Genomic DNA, 12570 nt, shown 5'->3' on the forward strand with positions numbered 1-12570 from the left:
TTCAGGACAGCTCTGTGAGGACATCAAGAAGCTCACCCAAGGGAATGAGCATGACTGCAGCACATCTCTGTAGTTGTTTCTGGCTATTGTGTTATTTTTTGTCTATGATCTTTCGCAGTTAAGTATTTTTTGTTGTTCTCCCCCACCTCACATATTTCAGTAAGCAAATCTCAGCAGGCTGGGCTCTGTGTATCAGACAAACCACTACATAGCACAATCAGCAAATGAAGGGGTAACATCCCTAACACTTAAAGCTGAAAAATTTAGTAAACTCAAAAATGCAAAATACAGTGGAAGCCAGCCCAGCAGGGTCTCACATAAATTCAATAAACTTTTCTGCAGGATTCTAACAGTTCTTAGCAAGGAGCACTGTAAACACACTTTCCAAAATGTGTTTGGAACATAAGAACGATTTAATTGCAAACAGTTTCATTGTGTTCACTCCCTTCTAAGCTGAGCCTGAAACACTTCGAAACCTTCCACCCACAAGCCTAAGCAATTTTCAGCTGCTTATTACTGTGAGACTGAAAGATAAATGACAACAGGCTTGTAAATTTTGACATTCCAGTAATCCAGAGCAAAAGTTTCAAGCAAGCACATCTGTGTAATAGTAATGCAAATATTACCCAGTTCTCTCCCATTGAAGCGCCTATTGGTAATTCTCTGCATACTTCTCCACAATCTTTTTATACACAGCCTAAGGACTCCAACAAACTCTCTCTTTCTCTTCAAAGGCTTGTTAAGTATGTGATGAATAAATCTGTCACTTCCAATTCTGAACTTATTTCTGCTTTGATTGCTGCAGGATCTTGTATCCATGGCAACTTTTCACCACTCAGAATCGATTAAAGAAGTGATCAGTTTATCTAAATAGCTGTGCTGATGGAAGTGATTGTTTTTTTCAAAAAGAGCAACTGTGACAGGTAGTGTAAGTTTCTCTGACCACTTAGTTCTCCAATGTAGCAAGTAATGAATTCTCAAAAAACACATTGTGGTCAGCTGAACATTCAGTTTGCTTTTCCTCTCTAAAACAGGTCTCTAGTTAAATACCCTGTAAATCACTATCTATACTTCTGATTAATAAACCCTGCCCTTATTTAAGCAGGGCATAGATCTTGTTGAAGGTCAGAGCTGCACTCGTCTCCAAAAATGTTTTGTTGTTGTTTTGGAGTTTTGGCCAGTCAGATTTATTTTTTTTTAAAGGCGAAACTATGAAAAGCTTTCAGCCAGACATAGCTGAATGTTTGAATTACTTACCCAATGTGGAGACCCAGTGCATCAAAAACGTGTTGAAAACACTGCTACAGACAGTGGGATGTGAAGCAGAGAAATGCTCGTGTAGTGCAAACCACTTCACAAAGGGTTTCAAGTTCTATGGAACATCTTTATTCTGCACATTTGTCAAACTGTAAAAGTTCCTAACTTTGTATTGTATGTGATGGCTCTTGGGACCAAACATTAAAGAACTTAAGCATCAACTGGAATTTAGTGATTAATATGGTAACACATCTTGTAATGTCTATAGAGGCACATGTTCAAAATCTAAGGAAATGCTTGGGGGGACGGAATCAAGTCTTAACGCTTAAGCACAATAAATGGGCACGGAACAGCTTAGTGGGCTTTGCATGACAATACATTTCATTGTGAAAACGGTACCCAGAGAATCGCTGCAACTTCAAAGTAAATATAAATTAAAGCAAAGAGGACTCCAACCATAATTGAAGTTACCTTGCTTTGAAGACGGAAGCTTAATCTGCAGTCAATATATTGGGATGCATGCCATTTTAGTAGCATGCAGGAAGGGATTTTGTGCAGATTTCCTAGGTGAAAGCTCAGAATTCCAGGTGCAAACTCATTCAAGTTGCAGTGACTTCTGCCAACTTCATCTGGGCAATAAATTAAACAAGTATAAGCATGAAGGAGCTGCAACTGTAACAGGATGCCAGACATGAAGCCATCTTCATTCAAATAATTTGACAGCTGAGCAAAAGGTTAAACGTACAGTCTGATACCTCTGCTGTATGTCATCCTTCTGTGCTCTCAAGCTTAGTTCTTACAATGTATATATGATGAATCCTAAGAGATCACTTAGTATAGTTAAACTGCAAATAGAAGTACTATTTTTGGTCTGAAGAATAGAGAAGTTTTGCCTTGTTTCACATTCAAACAGAGCTCATTTGGATGACATCTACATACAGCACCTCTACAACCATGTTAATAGTGTCAAACTACCAAGATTATGCTGAAAACATTAAGTCTCTAATAGTGGGTACTTTGTTGTGAAGCTTTCAAATCCCTTCCCTGAAGTGAGGGGAGATTGGAAAAAGAAATAATAATAAAAAATAATCAGAGAATGAATCAATGTCAGGTAGAAAAAAAGACTGAAATGGTCTGAGTGAGGTTTGCTGTTCAGTTCTCCCATGTGAGGACAGGCAGCTCCGAACAACCCTACTCCTTACTTCTTTACATTTCTTGGTAGGGGGTTATACCATAATATGAGGTTAGGTATCTATAATGTGAAAAGAGACAAGATCCAGATTTTGCTGAATGACACCACTTTGTTGATTCCTGTACTACTGTCCCTGCCTAATGGATAAGCAGGAGGAACGAAGAATAGAATCATAACCGCAGTGTTGACAGGTGAGTGCTGAGATTGGTCTCTGTTGGCTTCAGACCTCTGTATTGGAGCCACAGGCAAATCAACAGACAGAAACAGCAGGACTGATCTTTTTTTCTTACCTACAAGCAATATCCAAGCATATTTTTCCCTGTGGACTATAACCTAGCTTTGACCAGGAACTACATGTCTTCAAAGCCCAACCAGAAAAGACCAGTTGAAGTTCAAGTTCATTTTCTAAGGCATACAGAGCGTGAACATGCAATAGCTGTACAAAGACTTCAGTATATCAACAAAATATCGAATTATAACTTCTGGTGGTACTGAAGCTGACAAGCGACCATTGGGAAAAGCTGCTCCTCTCTCTGCTGGCTGCAGCAACTTACTGGAATGTGCAAGCCAGCATTGTACAGCACCCAGCACCCAGATCCAGGATAAAGCCTGAAGTGCCTGCCAGGCCTGTTGTCTCCTTTGAGACACTTCTGAACAGCAGTATTAACACAACACAGGGAAAATTGCCTTGGAATGGCCCACTGTGCTGTCATTACATGAACACTGAGATAGCAGCAGCAATGGCAAACAGCAATGGCAAATGGGACCAGCTCCTTCACCTGCTTTGGCCATTACTGTTGTCCCTGGGATTGTTAAAGTCTGACAATTTGATTGGTCTCCTGCTTAGGAAAAACTGGCATTTTGATCATCTACCCCAAAATCCAAGTGTTACACAACTTTTAATAGAGAAAACTGTCAGAATACAAACACCCTCCACATTTTTTTGCTCTCTGCCCAAACTGGTGGTTTCTGTGGGGTTTTGAACAATACACAAATGTTAACCCCCATAAGTCTCCTTACCTTTAGGTCTTCCTGCCCAGGTCAGAGTTCAAAAAGTTCAGAACACCATACTTGCATTTGAGCAGTCACTTACTATTACACTATGGCTGTATGAATTGGTGGTGAAGACATTTGCTAGAAAGTGAAGCATCAGAGTGACAACTTTGTTATTACTATTAAAAAATCCTGTTGGTCAGTGGACCTAAGTTATTTCATCTTCTTCATTTTTAAATGCCTGTAACTTAAACATCTCTGTGTGGTCAATGACCATAGTTGATACCGTCTTCCCCAAAACTAGAGACCATATTAAGTCATCCATACCACAAACTGAGAAGTACAGTCCTGACTGAGCAGCAATAGCTAAGAAAAACTTGGGAACCACAAAACAGTGGAAATGAAACTATTAGATTAGGCAACTATATCCTGTCCATAGTGCAAGATACATTATTTTACTGTATTTTAATACCCATACTACTTAGTTATGTTTTCCAAGAGTTCCATACACTTTTCCCAGTTGTGTTTCCCAAGTTTCAATACATTAAGAATGAGTTGAGAGCAATCTTGCTTTGTGGGTTTTTTCATTTGTTTGTTTTTCCCCAGACTTCCCTTTGGCTGTCTGAATTTGAAGCATTTATTATCACATCAGCTGACAGAATGGCAGGGCAATCACCATGCTTCGGCAATTAATAAGTTTTGGTCTAGTGTGTGAAGGGTTATCATATATTGCAAAAATCAAAGATACTAGGGGGGAACAAAAATATCATTAGTATGATACCAAGCATATCAACACTAAATTAGGCTTTAGGAAAATTAAAGGAAAATACTGAAGCCTATCAAAGCCTCCTGTGATGTTAGCTGTTTAATTTTCTTCTGATAACAAAAAGTGATACGTGGATCATTAATTTACACTCTATGATATTTCCACACCTACTGTTTTGCACTGAATATAGCCAAGCAAGCGTGAAGCCATTTCTTATACATTGCAGGGGGAAAGAGAAACAACCTTCTTTGCCAACAGCCAGAGGTTTGATGACATGTTTGTACACTCTTTTCCCAAGGATTTGTCTTTGACCTGTTCTCTGATTTGAGAACCTATGATACAGATGAAATAAATCCAAATATTTTAAGCATTTGGCACTGGCATGCCTGTTCAGAAGACTGCTGACCTAGGATCCCCTCCACAATCAGTGCAGAGAGAGACCATTCTGAGGAGAGCAGGCCCTGGAAAGCATCAAGGGTTAACTGAACTCTATCACCTCAACTATACAGTGAGCTGGGTTAAGCTAAATTTTTGCAGAACATGCTTGTCATTTTGTCAATCTGCCTGTTTTAAACGTATGTCAGTCATGCTTTGCTCACCTTCATAATGGGAAGATAAATGAATTTGTTTCCAGCTTATATTGAGCTATACCTGTGAAAAAGCTAAAATCCCAAACTCTTGGCCCTCAGCCCCATGAAAAATGAAGTTGGCCTGTGTTCAAGTTGAGTTTAAAGCAAAAAGTTCTAATAACCCACATGAAAGTTTTCACACATTTGCTTTGATCTGCCAACATTAATATTATATAAATTTTGGATAGCAAACTTTCTCCTCATAATACCTGACTGGACTGTGAAAGATGAGATTTAATTTTAGTTTTATTTCCTATGTAGTGGTTCATAGTCTGGTCAACACAACCTGAGGAGCATTTGGAGTAACTGAGTCTCACTTCTGCATGCAGCTGTTCAGAGATCCCGAGCGTGCATCAGGGAGATAAACTTCACAGCTGAGGCTGCCAGAGCTTCAGGTCTCCCCCTGCAGACCTGGGGCTAAAACATCAGTGTGGAAACCTTTCACCACCACCAATCTGTAGTGTGAATCTTACTGGGATCAATAACAATTTGCCAAACAGATGAGTAGGTACCATACACATGATCAATAATATTCTCTGCAAAACATCCTACTTTAGATAAAATTCCAATTTCTATAAAAACAAAAACCACTAGTCAAATTACTCAGGAAGATTCTGTACTAGTACAAAGGGAACATAGTACATTTTCCCTAGCTCATCCTTCAACGAGCTTTTAAAACAAGACTGGAAGATAATATAGCAGAGATAATGAGGAGCCTTTTCACCGAATCTCCTCACTGCCTCTCAGTCCATAATAAGACACAGAAGAATCTGGTTTTGTTTCCCTCAACCTGCAACACAAGGGCTAATCCAGTGTTGATACAGAAATTTGAGATTACATGTACTTCAAGGGCAAGGGGTAATGGCTTTAAACTGAAAGAGGATAGATTTAGATTAGATATAAGGAAGAAATTCTTCACAATGAGGGTGGTGAGGCACTGCACAGAGAAGCTGTGGGATGCCCCATCCCTGGCAGTGCCCAAGGCCAGGCTGGATGGGGTTTGAGCAACCTGGTCCGGTGGAAGGTGTCCCTGCCCATGGCAGGGAGCTGGAATGAGATGGTCCTTCACTCTTCTGTGATTCCATGTTTGCAAAGACAGACATATGTCTGTCAATCACAGACATTTCTACATCCCAGAAATAATGGTAGGATTTTCTCTCCCATTTGGAAAAGGTTAAAATAAAACAAACTGATTTAGTTAGCATATGGGTGACAGAGAGACCTTTTTTTTTATTATTATTATTTTTAAAGGACTAAGGACAAAAGCAGGACTTCTAAATCCAAATGCTTTCCATATTCCAAGGATATTAAGAGGAAGAAAAAAAAAATAATGACAGGAAGAAGCAAGAAGAAAATATGAGTAACAAGAATCATTTGAGTTTATTGGGCAATGGAACCTATTGCCTGAAGGTGAATCAAAGTTACTCGAGTTAGCTTGAAGTATTCATTCCAAATTTAGGTCCTTTTAATATCAGCCTTCACAGCAAAATAGCTTTCAACTGTGTAAGAGCCTAGGTGTAAACTAGCTATTAATGAAAAAGAACAAAGCCTTTGAGTCACTTGGCTTCCCACCCCTCTCCCTCACTATTATTCCTCAATGAAACTATGCCTCCACCTGGCAAATGGACACAACAGCAAATTCTTTATGCACTAGAAATAGTCTTCACATTTAACATACCATAAAGTTTTGGCACATATGCTGTTGGCTTCAATAAAGGAAAGATTAAGAGTTTACACATGGAACTTGTTGCAAACCCACATAAACATTGTACCTACTTGATGAGTTCAGATGAAACAGAGCTCAGAGTCGTGGGTGCTGCAAGTGTTTTAGTACTTACAAAAATATCTATGGCTGCCTGTTGTTTGAGCTAGTTTAAAAGCTAGAGTAATGGCATGGAAATAAATAATATTAAGAAAAGTTTGTTGACCTAAGAGAAGGTATAGACCATTTTATGGGCTATTCAAAACCAAAACTGATCCAACAGGCTGGGACTGTATTGGTGTAAGACAAGCTGCAAATATTCAGTTTTATTGAAAGTAATTGAAAAAGACAGTCTACACAATTATCTCAAATTCTTGTGCTGGTGTTCTCAGCTGAAACTCATGTTTTATGGAAGGCTTCATATTCATAATTTCATTCTCAGACAACACAGAGTTAATTTTATACAACACTATGAACTGAACAAACAGTAAAATCCTATGTTCCTTCCCAACCGTGGCAATTCAACTAAACAAAACATGTAGAGTTGGAATAAGAAGGGTGGGAGGAAGGATAAACATTCCTGATAATACTTAGCACATAGAGGTGGCTTTTTGTTATTCAGCATCAAGGTCCGTTGCCTCTATTTTACACCTGGAACAACTGAAGCTCCTCTGCCCCATAACACAAAAGGTTCAGGGCCATCCAAGCCTAGCTGCAGGGCTCTGCCCACTGAGCCCAAAGGCCCTCCAGATCTCTGGCTGTTTCTACTTAACCGAGAAATCAAGATACTAAATTTGAACTTGCAACTTCTTGGGACAATTGGTCTAACCCAGCAAGTTGTACAAGAATATGTCCAACTAATTATGAGTGTAGTCCTAATTACTCTATTTGGGATTAGTAGCAGCTATACGCAATATTTAAATACAAATATTTTCCTGTTTATGCTGCTCCAAGACACATGACCACAAAACTTCAACAATTTACACCTATTTGGTAGTAAACTGAACCCAGAAATTATACTTGGGACTGGAAGAAATTTAATCCTCAGCATTCGTTCTTTCCTCACTCTTAGCGGTATTTCACGTAACAACACTTTAAAAGATATTCACTCCCAAGTTAATAACAATGCCACATTCACATATTTAGAGATTTTTGAATCCCAAATAACAAGAACTAAGGGAATAACTTCACACTGACTTAACTTCTTTTAAACATACATTAGATTGTTCTCTACTGTCACTTGAAAAATCCAGGATCCAAAATCCAATTTCTCACAACTTTCCTTTTAACGTGCTTCTATGACCGCTAACACTGACACTCTTGAGATATTTTCTGTTAGTCTCTTATTTCAGTATCAATTCACTTCGTTATCAATTGACATATCATAATTTTAATGACTGTTGTTCTGGTTTATTTCAATTTCTCAATCTGTTACCTGAAGTACCATAATATATTGCTTTCATCTTATGGATTTCTTACAAGTAAGAGTCAAATTGTAAAATAGATATTCTGACATCCTTTAAAAGGCTTCAACAGTCAGTAATGAAACTTCAAAGTAGTTAAGTTATAATACCAATAAAACAGTGATCAGTAAATTCTCTATAGTTTTACTGGGCAGTTAAAGACCTATAACCCTCCAAAGATTATAAGCCATAAATAAGTTTAAAGTTACTTACTATATTTTTAACCATTCTTCATTACTAATAAATCTGTCTGACTAACCATATAAATATTTTTGTAACTCACTGGTCCTAAAAAAATAATTAGACTAACTGCAAATGTCTAGCTTTTAACTCACTAATTCTAAATAAATTAAAAGGATGGTTCTCTAAAATTAAAGAAACAATACTAAAAAAGTTAATAGTTCCTGTTCATTCTTTTAAATTGTCATAATAGATAATTTTCAGTAAGAACAAACTATATTGAAACATTTTTACACAACTGTGATGGATTCAAAGTTGCTAATTACTTGGGGGAAAAAAGGGCAAAATGAGTTGCAGTTTAAGCTATGAGCAGCAGCAAGTCTGGACATGATCAAGGTTAGTATTAGGTTAATTGAAAGAGTTAGTATTTAATAATAATATTTGACAGAGGAAACACTTGTGTTTAGACACCTCACAAAAGATCCCCATATTAAATCCAAATATCCAGAACAGAGCTTCAGTTGGACTTAAATAATGCACCACCACACAGTCTGCATAACAACCCACACTCATGGTCAAAATGAAATACAATTATTCATCATAAAAAGCTGCAAACCCTCAACATATAAAAACCTCCTTGCTATAGTATGTTGAATCTTTAATGTTCTAGACTCTCCTTATGGTCAGAAGTTAACATAATCCCTTGCTTTTTGAGAGAGACTGAACAATTCCTTAACTTCTAGAATTAGCTCTCATTCTTTGAGCAAACAGAAGTAGTCAGACCCTCAACTAGTATAGACAGACAGCAGACCTGCATTATCATACCAACAGAGCATTTACTTTACACCACGAGTAGCAATGTTTTCCTTCTAACAGGCAAGACAGTTATAAAGCATACCTGAATTGCAGTTGTTCATAGGAAAAAATGTGTTTGTAAACCATACTTGCTGGACATACACAGGTAAATCTATTGCTATATTCATAGTCATCTGTGTCATCACATTTATAAATTACTTAGTTTTAAACAGACACAATGAAACAAAAACAACAACAAAATTCTTATGGAAAAACTTCCCCATTTATAAAAAATATAAAAAGGAAGGAAAAAAGATAACTCTGGAAACATGATACTATGTGGTAAAAAGTCTCCAATCAAATTTAAAAGTATCCACCATGGAACAATAGTGAAACATAGAAAACAGGTATATGGGCAGATGTTTTACATCACTGCTTTTAATTACATAGAACACTTCACATTCCACATCAACCGGCACAGAATCACTCATTGGGCAGCCACTTATGTTCTGCTTTCTCTTAAAGGTCAGCTACAAAGCTAAAGTGAAAATCATGCTCATTTTAGATGTGTGAACTGAATTCCCTCCTTCCCCATAACCAAATGTTTGTTTCACTGCTAGCCTCATACAGGTACTAGTTACATACACACCCCAGTCTCTCTTCTAATTCCATGAATCTATTTCCCAACATCCTATGAGATAGATTACGTCTCCCCTCAGAAAAGTAGTTGTTCACTGAGCTGAGCACCTTCTCCACATTTAGCTTCAAGGGAATTCTACTCTTCACCTCTTCCCATGGCTATAGGTATAAGCCTCACTGGCCATGGCTCTCAATCTCATTAGAATAACTGCTAGTATGTGATAAAATATCATCACATCAAAATTACAATTTTCCAGACTATTTTCACCAAACTTTGAATGCCTAGAGATTCTTTGGCTCTTGTTTTGCAGTTCACATTAAGAATCCAAAGAAAGAGAAACCTGTAAAAACACACATATATTCGAGACGAAAAAGAAATTCACTAGAGAAATGTCTTTGTAAAATTTTCTCAAGGACTTCCCAAGTCTCTAGCTGCAAAAGGAAGCTCCATATGAAGAAACAGAATATTGTATAACCTGCAGCCACAGATGCAGCAGACCCACACTGTACATGCTTTGCCATTTCAATAGCTATTTTCTCTAACAATCTATCAGGTTTTGCTGATACACACTTGGAGTACCAGCTTTCAATTATATTCATTTTTATAAACATGTATCCCATCACTGATTAGAGCCTACAGCTAACTACAAAGCACGTTCTATTTATCAGCACCTTTGGTGCAATTTCACACATGTAACATAACTAACTTAATCTGTATTGGAACCAGACTCCCCACCCTCCAAAGTACCACTTATTTTCTCCATTTTCTTCCATATGCAAAATATAATGAGTTCCTTGTGGGAAGCTGGGCAGCCTTACACTGTTTAAAAATAAAGACTTCGTAATTCATTAACAAGTAGGCTGCTATGAATTTTTTCTTTGAGACTAATTCACGCTCAAGGACAAACACTTCTCTTAGATCTGCATGACTGATCTCAGTTCAGATATTCAACACTACTTATAGGCAGACCCTTTTAGAGATTCACATATGTACAGAAGATAGTCATTCAGAATCCAGATCTAGCATCTGGTCCCAAAGGAAAGGGCTCGTTCTCAGCATTATAACTGAGTAGGAAAGTGCTCTGGTAGATTTTCCATGTTCATGTTCTACATGTGAAGGAAACAAAATCCCCTGGAGGATTTTCCCCAAACAAAGGAAGAAACCCATCCCCGTAAAAAAAAGTCTTTATCCCACATATAGGTCACTCACATGTAGAGGGAGAGATTCAAATCCTTAAACTTGGAGCCTAAACCCCACGTTACAGCCCATCAAACTAGCTGTCTAGCTCATCAGCCAGAAACAACTGCATTAATAAAAGAGTCATCAGAACTGCCAGACCGCATATCTGCAGTTTTGCTTGGAAACCACTTCCCTCTACTCAGGTTGATGTAACCGTGGCATAGAGGTGATCACAAAAAAATCACTCTCCTTTACTGCTAGTAAAGAACATGTGCTTGGTAAAGTGTTTAAGTGTTATACTTTGTGCCATGCAAACCAGATACCACGTATCACGTGTGTTTTTACTAGCATACAATGAGAAGAAAGCAACCAGACCTAACTGTTCCCATAATTTTAGTGCCCCACAAACAGGAATAGAGAGGGTCCATCGATCCATCTGTCTAATGATGGAGCTATTGCCAACATTTGCTCTTGGAATGGATTCCAGAAGTTCATGTCCTAGGCTAAAATAAATGATTTCTACCCTATAGAGAATTCATAATTTTGTGTTTACATTCAAATCAAGCTCTTCTTATTTTGTTCCAGGAAGGAATCTAAGCGATACCTTGAATAAAGTACAAAACATATCCACTTCTGTTCATTCTGTAAAAGCAAACTCTCAAAACTATACTGATCTGTGGATGATATCTTTCTGTTTCTGATATTTTAAGGGGTCAGTCATCCACTGAATTGTGCAGAAAGGGAAGTTATACAGTTACTCATTTTGTTCTGGGTGTTTTATTAATTACTACTAGTCTTGAACAGAGCAAAAGGGGGCCTTCAGCTTACCACTTATAACTTCAACATAGTAATTAAAACAGGACAGGCAGAACTGAAGATTTGCACTGCTGTTCAGATCCATGGAGTGCACGGCTGCTCTTTCTGTTCTTTTTCTTTCAAGGACAGCCGAATACTCTGTGCCTCTGTTTTATTATGTTTCTATTTCAGCAGTTTCTGCTTTTTCCCTGTTAATTCAATCTGAAGATAGAGGTCTACTTAATTTAGTTTGTGAGAAAAATCAAATACCTTATACATGGAAAAGAAACAAAGAAAAAGCAAAGGTAGTTGAAATTTTGTATAAATGCAAGATGGTCATCTTCCATAAAAAAGAAACAAGGGCATATTTTATATATTAGTTTTCTTTTTCCTTTTTTTCCTGAATGTAAATCTTTTTTTTTCCTGAATGTAAATTTAGTAATTTACTTCACATAAATGTAGCTTCTTTCCATCAGCAAATTATCAGCATGGAATATTTGGATACTTCAAGAAAAACAGTAGGGTCTATTTTGCACTTCAAAGAGGAACATAATATTTTGATTTTGGCTATATAGCAAAACCAAATTTTCTTAGAATTCTTTGAGAAGAACTTAGGATCATTTTTTTTTTTTTTTCCTGAAATGGGATGAAAATCAAATTTGAAATCACACAATAGTGTGATTAAGCAGAAATTCCATCTCAAACAACTTCTACCCTCTGCAGAACTATGGCAAAAACAATTACTAGTCCTATAACAACATTGAAAGATTACACATCTGTTATTCCACTATCGCACATTACAGATGGCAGAATCCGGCAAAAGGGATTGGTTATATATTTATTAAAATATATGTTTTCTAGATACATGGGCTCTTTTGTTTGTAACATTTTAGTTGACACTGCAGAAGCTGTATTTGAAATGGAATTTACCAGCACAGCCATGCATACATCTTCACCATGAGACCGTCACAAGTAAGGT

The sequence above is a fragment of the Oxyura jamaicensis genome, chromosome 9 (assembly GCF_011077185.1).
Source record: "Oxyura jamaicensis isolate SHBP4307 breed ruddy duck chromosome 9, BPBGC_Ojam_1.0, whole genome shotgun sequence".
In the NCBI taxonomy this organism is placed as follows: Eukaryota; Metazoa; Chordata; class Aves; order Anseriformes; family Anatidae; genus Oxyura; species Oxyura jamaicensis.